Source organism: Pinus tabuliformis, chromosome 5_1 (assembly GCF_031772625.1).
Source record: "Pinus tabuliformis cultivar Carrire ecotype Pingquan chromosome 5_1, CPIR1, whole genome shotgun sequence".
Lineage (NCBI taxonomy): Eukaryota > Viridiplantae > Streptophyta > Pinopsida > Pinales > Pinaceae > Pinus > Pinus tabuliformis.
The window spans coordinates 716,093,810-716,106,912 of NC_142305.1; positions in this window are offsets into that span (position 1 = coordinate 716,093,810).

The window sequence follows — 13,103 nt, forward strand, 5'->3', positions numbered from 1 at the left end:
ACGCTCCATCAAGCAATGATGTTATTCTTTTAGAGTTACAGGAGGAGCTACTATAGGCCTAGCTTGCTTTAGCACAATGTAGGAAGGAGATAGTTCCTCTGCAAAAGTATCAGGAGTTGTAGAAGCAATTTAGAGAATTGACGATAACTGAGAGTGAAACTTTTGATAAGTTCAGGAAGGAGGAAGAAAATCTAAGGAAAGTAAAAGCCAATTTGGATAAGGTCGTGGGTCAAATTGATGTTATTTTCTCTTTATATTCTGATGTCTTATCTTGTAGATCTCCTGCTACAAATTATGCTCTGTTTTTGTTGGAAAGATATTTACTATTGAAGATTAAAGATGTTAAGGCCTGCAAGTCAGTTGAATTGAAGACAACTGACGAATTCATCAAATGCTGTAAGGAGCATGTAAAAGAAGTCCAACGTCTTCTCTATGAACTTTATTTGCATAATTTTTTATTAGAAGGGGAGGTGGATAACAATCCTAGCCCTTTTTTTGGGGACATTCAGTTCCAGGCCTTCATTTCCTTCGCAACGAACCAATTCAAGTGGTCCAGGGCTTATAACGCCTTTCAAAGGAAGGAACATGGATTGGATTTTTGGGTAAGGGGTGAGCCTACTCAACCCTTGCAACTTTTTGTTAGACACAAAAGCTCATGACACAGGAAGGCGTAATTAAGATTCTAGGGCCTATACATAAAGAAATTGTGCAAACGGGAAGGGCGTATTTCTTATCCATACAGCAAAGGTCCTTACTTGCATCCAAATAGAGATGGATGGCCCCTACCAATAGTGTCTGGAACATAGAACCATTTGGCTACAGGAATTTTGAAGCTGCCATAGGCTGTCTTTCCACATATAGTAATATTATATTGAGGGAAGGACCATAATGGCTAGGGTGTCGATTTAGGAGCCCTATTACTTGGTACCCTCCTGAAGGATATCATTCTAATTATGATTTGCTTCAAGGTCATGGAGGGACAGCCTTTGCAATTTTAATACAAAAGCACGGCTTTAGGTTGGATAAAGAAAAAATCTTTCCTAATTACTCTTTAACTGCATTACATAATAACTATTTGTTTTCATGGGGACATGAAACAAGGTAAGCAGGGGAGTATGTTGGGTCATGCAATAGGTATAAATTTACTCTTGATTACACTATCTTTTTCCTCCTTTTTATGCATTTGTGCGATGATGTAATAAGGTTTTCATAGAATTTCTATAGAAAGTGAACGAAACTCCTTTTGATGCGATTTGGCTGTCAAAACTAACTTTCGTTTCTTTTTATGCAGAAATTAGTGAATGGAATAGATTCTGTTCAAACTATTGAACAACAAAAGCTAAACAAGGAGAAAAGAGTGTGTCTTGTGCGGTCAAATTGAGAAGCGAATCAGGAGGATCAGTCCAAAATGGAATATTGTATGATAATAGTATTTAGTTGTCACATTTATCTCTTTTCCTCTTTGACTATAAGAGGGGAAAAACGAATAGAATAGAGAGACTTAACTTTTCGCCTTTTTACTTCAGTTGTAATTTTAATATACAGAGCGTTATTTTGAAGGATACATCTTGTTGTAATGACATTTAGATTTGATGAATAATATATAATTCGTGTTGCTATTCATTCATGAGATTTTGAAGTAATTAAGTAGTAATCACTGGTGGCTTGGGCCTGGTCACTGGTGGATTTCACTTTTGTTCCTTGTTTTATAGTTTTACTTTTCTTTTACTACAATTTTAATTACTCTATTTTATAGATTTACGATTGATTTACTTTCACTAGTGTTGAGTTTGTGTGTTCATTGCATTAATTCTTATTTCTGTTGATTGGATTCATTTATTTATGTCGTAGATTGATTTAATTATTAGGTAATAATTATCTCTTGTTAACTGAAAGCCAGAGTGTTATTGATTAGATCAAGTGTATTACTTTTATGTAGAAGTTTAGATTCAACTGAAAGAGCTTTGTTATCGCTACGGTGCACTTGGTTGATGTAATTGCAATTAGAACTTTTTTATTGAGATTGAGTTTTGGTTTTGATTAAGATTGAGTTTTGGTGCTTGAATAGGTTAATTTCCTTGAAGTTACAAGCTTGATATTTATGGTTTGATCCATTTACTCCTATATTGAAATCAATAAGCTATTTTAGAGCATTACTCTCTGTAGATTCAACGATTTTCATCACTTGCACATATTGTGTACACTCTTGAAACAAAAAGACTTACCCAGGTCGATAATGAATGTGAGGCATTTAATATTTCTAAAAGACACCTTATATGCGCCCAACAAACCTCGTGAGGAAGACCCTAAGGTAAAAATTATGCTACGGAGTGGAACGACGACTGGTAAGGATAAGGGGAAGTAGCCTGCAGAAGGTGAGTGGGTCAGCAAAGCACTGGAATAGGAGACTGGATTTGATCTGGAGTGCATAAAAGAAAAATTTATGGAAGCAAAGAAAAGCTTCGCTGAGGCTTCTACCTTAGGATGTTAGGAGAAACCGGTTGAAGAAATGGACCCATCCATGATTACCACGTTCTTAGAGACCTACATGAAACTACTACATGATAGTAAGGATGTGAAGGGACTGCAGGAACTGATCAATCGGTGCGCTGGCAAGGACAACGATACTGGAGGATTGCGCGTAGTCAGAAAGCTTGGTAAGCATAAGGCAAGGACAAGACGGGAGATGAGACTCACCACACAGATAGGATAATATGAGATGGAACAAGTTATTATGGATCTAGGGTCAGACATGAATGTTTTGCCTAAGTAGACATGGGAGCGGATGGGGAGACTTGTGCTGCAATGGTCTCCAATTTAGTTAAGAACAGAAAATCAACAGAAGATCATCTGCATGTGACGATTACAGGGAGTAACTGTAGATATTGAAGGCACGAGCGCATTGGGGGATTTTGAGGTAATAGAAATTGTGGATGACAATAACCCCTACCCTGCACTCCTTGGGATTGATTGGGCTACTGACATGAATTGGGTGATCAACCTAAAGAAGCGAAAGATGATGTTTGAAAAGAAATCTCTTTGCATAGTAGTACCCCTGGATCTTGTAGAAGGATCACGCTATACTGAACCAGTGTGCGATTACGAAAGCGATGACGATTTGGACCATACATAAGATGACATCATGAGATCAAGATTGGGTGAATCCAATAGTGGATGGTCTTATTGCATAGGACCGCGAAAGTTCGTGCACATCAAATTCAGATGAAGAATTAGAGCACTGGCAGAATCGATTATATGAAGTATCTACACTGCGCTATAATATGATGACTAAAATGCTATGATGTGTGTCATTAGAGGTAAGGAATCTGCCTTCTTATGATGGGTTGACTGATGTGGATATATTTTTGGATGCATTTGAAAGGGAAGTGCCAGAAACAAATTGCTTCTAGGACTTGGATTGGGTGTTGCACGCTACACCCGCAAGATGGTGGGGTATGCACAATGGTAGTTTCAATGATTGGCGTGAATATAGGATGATGATGAAAATATTCTTTGGACAATTGAAAGTATAGATGACAGAAAAGTATGATGGGAGGGATGATCCATGAAATCACTTGGCCAAATGGACTAAAGCTTATGGAGCAGAGCCTTAGCCTGAATGGGTGCATCTTTTCTGTCATACCCTGGATGTCATACCAATGAATTGGTACCTAGAGATAGAGCTCCACCATGGCACTAAAGAATGGGATATTTTGCACCAGGGGTTTGTAATAACATTCAACTTTGAAGACGGGTTTGACTGCATTGACAAAGCACTACAAGAGGTTAAAGCAGTGACATTTAGGATAACACAGGATCCTTTAGATCTAATTCAACCTGATCGGACCACTCAGTAGAGCCATGCGCTGGAATGCCATAATGTGACCATTAAAGAAGAAGATGAGGATCGCAAGAAAATTAATATTCCAGAAACTGAGGGTCACCGCAAAGTTGAAGGACTGCAAATATAAAACCTAGACATAACTGCACCACTCAAAACTAGGTAGGTGAACATTGTCACAAAAACAGAGCTGAAGTTTGCAAAGATTGGGGATTATTGGGACGACGCAACAATAGATAAGGTCACCGAACTACTTTGTGAATATCAGGATTTGTTCCCCACAAAGTTTTCTTACCTAAAAGGAATAATAGGATACCTGGGTGTCATCAGGATCACCCTAAAACTGGATGCAAAACCTGTGAAACAAAGACCTTACCACCTCAATCCGAAGTATAAGGAAAGGGTCTACGTTGAGTTAGATAAGATGCTCATAGTAGGTATTATTGAACTGGTGGAAGAATATGATTGGGTAAGCCTAATAATGGTTCAGGAAAAGAAATAGAAGGAAGAAATAAGGATATACGTAGATCTCAGGAAATTGAATGATGCTTGTGTGCATGATCCCTTCCCGACCTTGTTCACCGGTGAGGTCCTTGATAATGTAGGCAACCAAGAAGCATACTCTTTCACTGATGGGATCTCTGGGTACCATCAAATCAAAATTACACCAGAGGATAGAAGCAATATGACCTTCATGACTAAATGGGGATGTTTTCAATACACCATAATGCATTTTGGGCTAAAGAATGCACTAGGGATCTTTTTGCGCATAGTCATCGCGACATTCAAAAAAATTATTCATAAATTTCTGGAGGTATACGTTTATGACTGGACAGTGTTTGGATTGGTCAAGCGCTATGTGGCAAGTCTGCGCTTGATGCTAGATACATGTAGGAGATACTAGGTCACACTCAATCTGAAGAAGTTTTTGTTTTGTGTCCCTTTTTGGATCTTGTTGGTTCATGTGGTATGCAGACAAGGATTGATGGTAGACCCCACGAAGATCACGATGATAATCAACTTGGAGGCACCGAGGAGTGTGAAATAGCTGCGCGCAACTCTGGGGCATACCAGATACTATAGGAAGTTCATCAAGAGCTATGCCTAGATCACCACGCCTATGGAGAAATTTTTGAAAAAGGATGTTACGTTCTGTTGGAATGATGAATGTCAGAAGAGCTTGGATGTGCTGAAAGAGAAAATGGTCACTGCACTGATCCTAGTCTTCCTGGATTAGAAGAAGGAATTTCATGTGCACGTGGACACATCATGTATTTCATTAGGAGCCATACTGACACAAGCTGGTGAGGGAGAATTGGATCATCCTATAGCATTCGCAAGTAGGAAGCTGTCTAAAGTGGAGAAAAATTATTCCATGACAGAGCACGAAGGAATAGCTATGGTGTACGTGCTCCAGAAGTTCAGGAACTATTTGTTGGGTGGACACTTTAAGATGTATACGGATCATTCCACGTTGAAGTAGCTTGTCAACAAGCCTGTGTTGGGGGGGGAATATGTAGGTGGCTACTGTTGTTCCAGGAGTATGACTTCGAAGTTATTATGAAGCCAGGATGGATGAATATGGGACTTGATCATCTGTCACGCATTGAAACTAGAGAGGAACCTACTAATTTAGAGGAAGGACTGCCTGACACATAGTTCTTTCCAGTGCGCATCGTGGATAGTCATTTTGAAGATATTATCCACTTCTTGATGACATGAACGACTCCCAAAGGTTATACAAGTCAACAGAAGAAGGCGCTGGTAGTGCGCGCGACAGACTTTCCTATCATCGCAGGGCACTTATACAAAATGGGATTAGATGAAATATTGTAACATTATGTTCCTAACTTTGAATGAAGCTGCATCCTCATTGAGGCTCATGAAGGAGCTGCGAGAGGACATTATGCAGGGAAAGCAACAACACAGAGGATTCTATGTGCTATGTTGTGGTGGCCAACCCTAAATAAGGATTCGAGAGGATATTGTAGGGCTTGTGATGCATGTCAAAGGACTAGTAGGTCATCGCAGAGGGATCAGTTGCCTCTGATGCCGTAGGTGGCATTACAACCATTCAAAAAAAGGGCAATTGCTTTTGTGGGACGAATTCAGCCTCAAGGAAAGAAGACGGGTGCGCGGTACATCATCACTGCGACTGAGTATTTGACCAGATGGGTGGAGGCATAGCCTGTGAAGGACTACATAGGCATGACAGTAGCAAAATTTATTTTTGAGTGTGTCCTGATGAGATTTGGGTGTCCAAATATTTTAATGAGCAATCACGGTATGCACTTTCTTAATGAAATAATCAATGCGTTGACAAAGGAATTTAAGGTCTATCATCAGAAACGTACGCCTTATCATTCGCAGGCTAATGGGATGGTGGAAGCATTCAATAGGATACTGGAGAGCGTGCTGACAAAGGTTTTCAATTCTCAAATAAATGACTGGGATGTGTGCATACCTGTGGTGCTATGGGCCTACAGAACGACTTGTAAGAAGCTGACTGGAAAAACGCCTTTCAGACTCGTGTATGGCATAGAAGCTATGATGCCAATGGAATACATTGTACGTAGTCTGTGCATAGAAACATTCACAGGAATGGTGGATCATAGAGCCCTAGAAGAGAGGCTCTCACAGCTTGAGGAGGACCAATTTCTATGTGGATTTGGTCAACAAGTTCAAAAGGAGCACGAAAAGGCATGGCACGATCGACACATCAAACTGCGCACCTTCAAGGTAAATGATTTGGTCTTGTTATATGACAACGAGTTTGATAAATTTCCATTGAAATTTGGGATGGACTGGCTAGGGTCGTATGTCATCAAGGAGATTACCGATGGTGGAGCAGTTCAACTGGTGAAATTGAATGGAGAACCCTTCCTAGGGAAGGTGATTGGCAGCTAATTGAATCCATACACCGGTGATCCAGCTAGGTGACTATATGAGGGAAGCACAGTCTTAGTGCTCTAGGCAGCTGAAAGGAAGCGCGGGATTATGCCTGGGTTGGAGAGATGTGCGATTGGGGAACTGCGCAGAACGAAGAAATGTCAGAGAGCCCACAGAAGCATTCAAGGAGCTGCGCTACCAAAAGAAAAACTGTGCAAGACATCCAGAAAGTGACTGTTAAAGTCATTGTTCATGATTTGATGATGAAAAAATAGCCAAATGGAGCTAGAGTTGGAAGAAGAGATCAAAGCAATCCCCAGGATGATGAGGATATTGTGATGGAAATAGAGGATGTTGAGGTTGAGGGGTCTGACCCTATTTCTAAGCTACCTAAGTACATTCCTCTGCGCAGGGGAAAAAAACATGTCGAAGCATATTGATGAGAGTAAGGTCACCCTGCACATGCCCCTACTGCTAGAGAAAATTGTCTTTGAGGGACCACACTTGTGGCGTGTCCCCCTTCTAAAATTGGAAGACTGGGATTTAGCTAACACGGAGCACTTCCCTCATTTAGTGACAGACCAACTCATGCACCATGTCTTCCACAAGAATACTGGGGTGACTGATTTGGAGCCAAGGAAGTGGTTGAAAGGTGTGGACAAGGCAAGGTAGGCCTGCTAAACCTACTATGGGTGCCGCATTACAACCACGTGCCCATAATATGATCATGATCAAGTAGCTACTGTGCTTGGTTCACGATGGGTGTCTATGGCTAGAGGATCCGATACCCATCACTGACATGCTGATCCATAGGATCACATGAATGACGCACTCAGGAGAAAATATGACCATGGCGTTTGGTGGAAAGGCTGGCGAGCATACCCTTGTTGAGGCGATGAAGGAAAAATTCAAGCTAGTAAAGAAGTTGTGCGGCTATGCCATCACAAGTATCTCTGACCCCGTGGTAAAAGTGGTGACACAAATCCTAGTAGGGAAGGTCATGAGCAAGTGTCATGCAAATGAAGTGTCGGCACCAATGATAGCCTTACCATCCCAGTGCGTGGAAGGCATACAATTTAACTGGGCGTGCTACCTCTGCGGTGGGTTCCTCGCGAACTGCCGTGAGGCGTAGGATCATAGTAAGACATTCCACTATGCATGGCTACTGCTATCCATAGTGCTGGTTATGTGGGAGCTACCCGAGGATAGCCAGTTTCCTCCGATCGTGCCAGACCTACCGGAAGCAGTGAAGTTTGCTTCGCTATGGGCTATGAAGGATCCTCAGTGGATCAAGGACAGCAAGATCTTCTAGATCTTGATGGAGATGAGAATCCATATGGCCATCAACCACAAGCCGCGGTTGTCACCAGCACATTTTGATAAGCTACAGGAGTACATGGAAATCAAGTTCGACTTCCACCATGTCTCAATACAAGTGCAAAATGATGCTAAATAGAAGTGGCATGACCTTCCATACTTGGCCATAGATGGCACAATTCTAGTAGTCCTTGACCGCTGGCTGACAGATTGGCGCACTTCCATGGACTTGGCAGCGAGATCTAGCAAGTTCGCCGCACAACGAAAGAAGGAAGAAGCCAAACTAAAGATGGAACAGTTGGCCGCGAAGAGAAGAAATGAGGCCAATGATAAGGCCAAGGTAGAGCATGATGCCATGAAGCAGACAGGTGGGCAAGTGGAGGAAGAGGAGCATGGCTCTGACTGGAGTTATAGGTCACCTTCCCTGGAGACAGAAGAAGAGGACGAATAGATGGAATAGGGAGGAGTGGACCTGGAGACGACTCTGTTCTGCATCAAGCACAACAGAGATCTAGAAAATGCAGGGCTGTGGAAGAAGCCCAAGACTAGCAAGACGTCTCTCGAACCAATCATCCTAACAGAGGGGGACTTGAATGACATAGGCGATACAGTGAGGAATGCCACCTCGGAACTACTGCAACAGTTCGAGCAGAAACAACAATAGGCTTTTGGTGCTATCTAAACGGGTCTGCACGAGCTGTAGATCCATGCATCATAGGTACAGACTGGTGCAACTTCAACCATTTTCACGCCTGGCACCTCGGAAGCCATAGGCATGCTGTGCACACGGGATCCCCAAGTAATAGTGCTGCTAGATGGAGCACTGCCTACAGAGAATAATGCTCACAGGCTCACTGTTAGCACCCTTAAGGGAGTTGGAATTAACTTGGCCTCACTTCCTAGTGAGGCGCTTCACCTTTTGTAGGATGGCATGATCATGGAATTGCAAGCCTACAAATAGCATGTGTTATATGTAATCCATGAGCAGAAGGTCAAGAACGCCCAGATGGCTCTACAGGGAGACTTTGCCATTGACCTCATGAAAGACCTTATGGACAAGAATCAACACATGGCTAAGGTCATGGCTAAGGCATGTAGATCTATCCCGAAGCTAGACATTCCTGAGGCTAAGCCAATAGATGTGTGGGTTTGGAAGCTTGCTACTAGAGTACATGAAGCATGCACCGAATTGGAAAAGATATAGTTCAAACTAAACCTCAACTCTACTAGAAATCAGAGAACAATGCAAGTCAGCTGTGAAAGATGCCATAGAAGCAGCGGACAATGAAGTGAAGGACTACACGACACTCTTCGAGTAGTCACTCAAGGTGGTCATCAGCTTGCAAGAAGACCCCACTATGCGGAGGCTAGAAATAGAAGAGTGGGAGCTGCAACAGCGCTACGATGAAGTTCAAATGATGATGAACATTGTTTCCATCATGTAGAGGCTGGAAAATCTGTATGAGGCCGAAGAATTGAAAGAGCAGGTAGATGCAGCTCATCACAAGGAAGCATTGTTAAAGGCTTACTTAAAGCCTTGGTTGGACAAGGCCTATTTCCTCATGGCCACTATTGAAGGCAAGTTGGCTAGTTTACAAGAGACTTGGCATAAGATTTAGTCAGACGATGCAAGGCCAACAATGGAGCAGCTGGTCAAGGAGATTAAGCAGGTGGCAGTGCAGTGTATCGTCGAAGTTGCAGTAGTCCAAGTCGAGCTAGGAGGTATTTGTGACAAGATCTCCGTGCCAACCAAATGACTCGAGGGCAAGTCACCATGTTTGTGTTGGGGACTTGTTGGGAATGAGTCCCTTGTGGTTATCTTTGGGACTAAAAGCCAAAGTTTGGGGTAGAAATCCTAAAATTTGTATAAAGGAATATAGAGTCTCTGCATCTTGTGGCCGCAGAGCGCAAAGATATCAAGAGTCAAAATGGGTTTTCCGCCCTTAGTTTAGATAGCTTATGTCGGCCTTAGAGATCTGCCCTTGGTCTATGAACCATGGGATTGTATAAAAAGGGAGTCTTAGAAGAGTCTAAGGAGGGAAGTAGAGTTCCAAGTAAGTTGGAGTAATTGATGAGTTTGTGAAGAGCTAAGAGCGAGAGTCTTAGCGTAGGAAGATGCTCTGCAGCTGAGTGTGTAGAGGCCTAGGGTAGAAGTCCACACCTGAGTGCGTGGATCCCTGCAGCAGTGTGCGCAAGGAAGATAGAGTCTGTATTGGAAATCTGAATCATCAATAAAGAGAAGTATTCTTAAATTACTGTGTATTTTTCCTTTGTGGATTGCATGCGATTATGTTATGTTAAGTTCTAGGTTTATGTTATAATGCTAATTTGATGCGCGAATGTATATGTTTATATCTACTATATGAATGCAAATAAGGATATGTGTTTATGCGAAGATAATCTTCATTGCATGGTAAAATTGGCGAACACTTAAGGTAATTCCAGAAATTATACAATAACGCAGTAACAAAGGCGCGTAAGTGCCTGTGTTGCTAGTTAGGGTTGCGCGAAGGACGATCGTATACCTTCATAGAGGTTTTAAGAGATAGAAGAGAAAGTACATTGATAATCCCTAAAGGCTTATCTATCTACATGAAGGAAAGGTTTAAGGTATAAAACCAACATCACAACCATCTTAGGGTGCGGAAACTTGGTTCTCGCATCCCCCCATAATGCTTTGGGTGAGACTTCGGTCCACGCTCCGTGGACTGATGCCGAAAGGGCCAGTAGTATAGGGATTTTCTTGGCTGACTAATGCTGAACCTGGGTGAGGGCCCATCAAGCCAACACTAACCTCAAGGGCATATTAGAGTCTTAATCCATAGAATGACATCTTGGTAGATGTGAAGAATGATATTGCAAATTCGATTTCACCCGCAAAACACAAACTTGTATTCTTCACTTCAAGAGTGATTTATGCTCTGATACCATGTAGAAATTACTTGTAGATTAAAAATGATAATTGTAATTTACTAAAACAACAGACTTGAATCTACTCTACTCATTAGTGGAAACAATTAGACAATCGAGAAATCACAAAGCATACAAGAGAAACAATTCAATGAACACATTAAATAATGATTTCCTCGGGAAAACCATAGATAAAAACCCATGCTATTTTTATATTGCATTAGTTAGAAAATATGAGAATATTATAATTCTTTACTCAAGCCTGAGCAACCTCTGCACTATATCTATTTGTCTCACTGCTTCCTAGACAAGCCCACGCCAATACTTAACCAAATTTATGTTTTCCCTAGTCCCTATTTCCTTGCACTTTTTCCTTGGGAATTAACCCCCTATTAATTAGGGAAATTCCTCAATATGTATTGCAATATCCTCATAGTCCTTCTTCTCACTGCATGCACCAGCTATATAATTTGGATGGTTATACAACTCATAGTACACTATCCCTGAACTCCAATATTAACTAGGTAACACTTAGATCTGACATGCATGAGTTATTCATGAGCGAATAATCAGTTAACTGGTTGAACACATGAAGCAACACCCCACTGTCTAACCTCCTACTAGGTCCTCCACTAGTTGGAACCAATTTAACTGACTTTAACTTAGTTAAACTGAATTAATTAATTACAACTCAAACTAAACTCAACCAGGGCTCCTATAATGTTGGAGACACTCTACATGACTCTAGTTAGACCCTCAACTCGAATTAACTAAGCCAACTATGTCAAATTAACTTATTTAACTCATAAAATTTGTCTTGTGATGTGGAATTACAATTTTATTCCTAATTTAATTCAAGGACAAAATTAAATTACAATTTTATTGTTGCATTTTAAACTCTAAGAAAATACAATAGGTGCATGAAATGGAACACCATTGTAAATATAATATGGAATGGGTACAAGACCACTACATATGACATAACCACTAGTAGGAAAGGGATAAATCAAAGAAGGACCTAGTTGTGCTAAAGGTTCTATGGGGAAAGGAGTGCCCCTAATAGGTAGTTGGATGCTAGAAATGTTTCCCCCACTTTGAAAGGGAGGGGGAGTTGATCTAAGAGATGGATTCAAAATGAAAGGGTTGTTAAAGGTTTCTGAGTTTGGAACACCCGATGGGGTGGGAGACAAGGGAAGATGAGCTGACAGGGAAATAGTTAGAGTGGTGGAAACAATGAATTGTTGAGCACCTCCCAAAGTTGGTGTAGCTGGTGTTGTTGGAATAATTATAAGATGTGTAGTCGGATAGCTAGCAAAAAGTTTGGAACTTGATGCATGTGGTTGGGTGGAGGTGCAAAAAAGGTGCCCACAAAGGAGCACGATTGACTAGCAGTCATCAAGGTGTTGGCATGAGAAACTGAAGAAGACAAAGAAGGGAAAAGAGCGCTTAAAGTAATATACACCCAAGAAGGTCAATGAGGGGAGGATTATAAGGAGGTAAAAATCCTTCAGTAAATGGCTCCTATGGTAGGAGAGGATTTGGGTTAGTAAAGCCCAAATTAGGATCTAAAACTAAAGATGGGATCCTTTGAGAAATGGGGGAATTAGCTTGAATCATATTTTCCTCCATAAAAAGTGGGGGAAGACCTCACAAGAATCTAGATTGACGAGGTGTTGTATCTAGGGTGAAGGATATATGTTTCATAGGTTTCTTAAATGATGAAGTATATATGTCTTTCACAAATTTATTCATGTATAGTCTCAGTGATAGTCAACAACTCCTAAAAATTAAAAAAAATTAAGATATCAACAAGAAAATAAACTTCTCTAATCAGTATAACTAGATCGTGATGGAACCTAGTATCAAACGACTATGAGAAAATGTCGAGTTGAGATTGAGACAGTTATGATTACTCCTGATCTTCACCCGAACCTTAGTCTGAAGGATACAAGTAGTCTCGTGGAGACAAGTTCCCTCCCAATAAACCAAAGACATGGTAGGTTTGTTTGTCTTCGAGTACCAAGACATCCTACCATAAACACATTATGTATGTTTTATAAGATTATGGACACTATTCTTTACCTACAAATCATTATCACAACCGGGGGAGGGGGCTCACATTCATAGGTAACACGTCGTGTGGGAG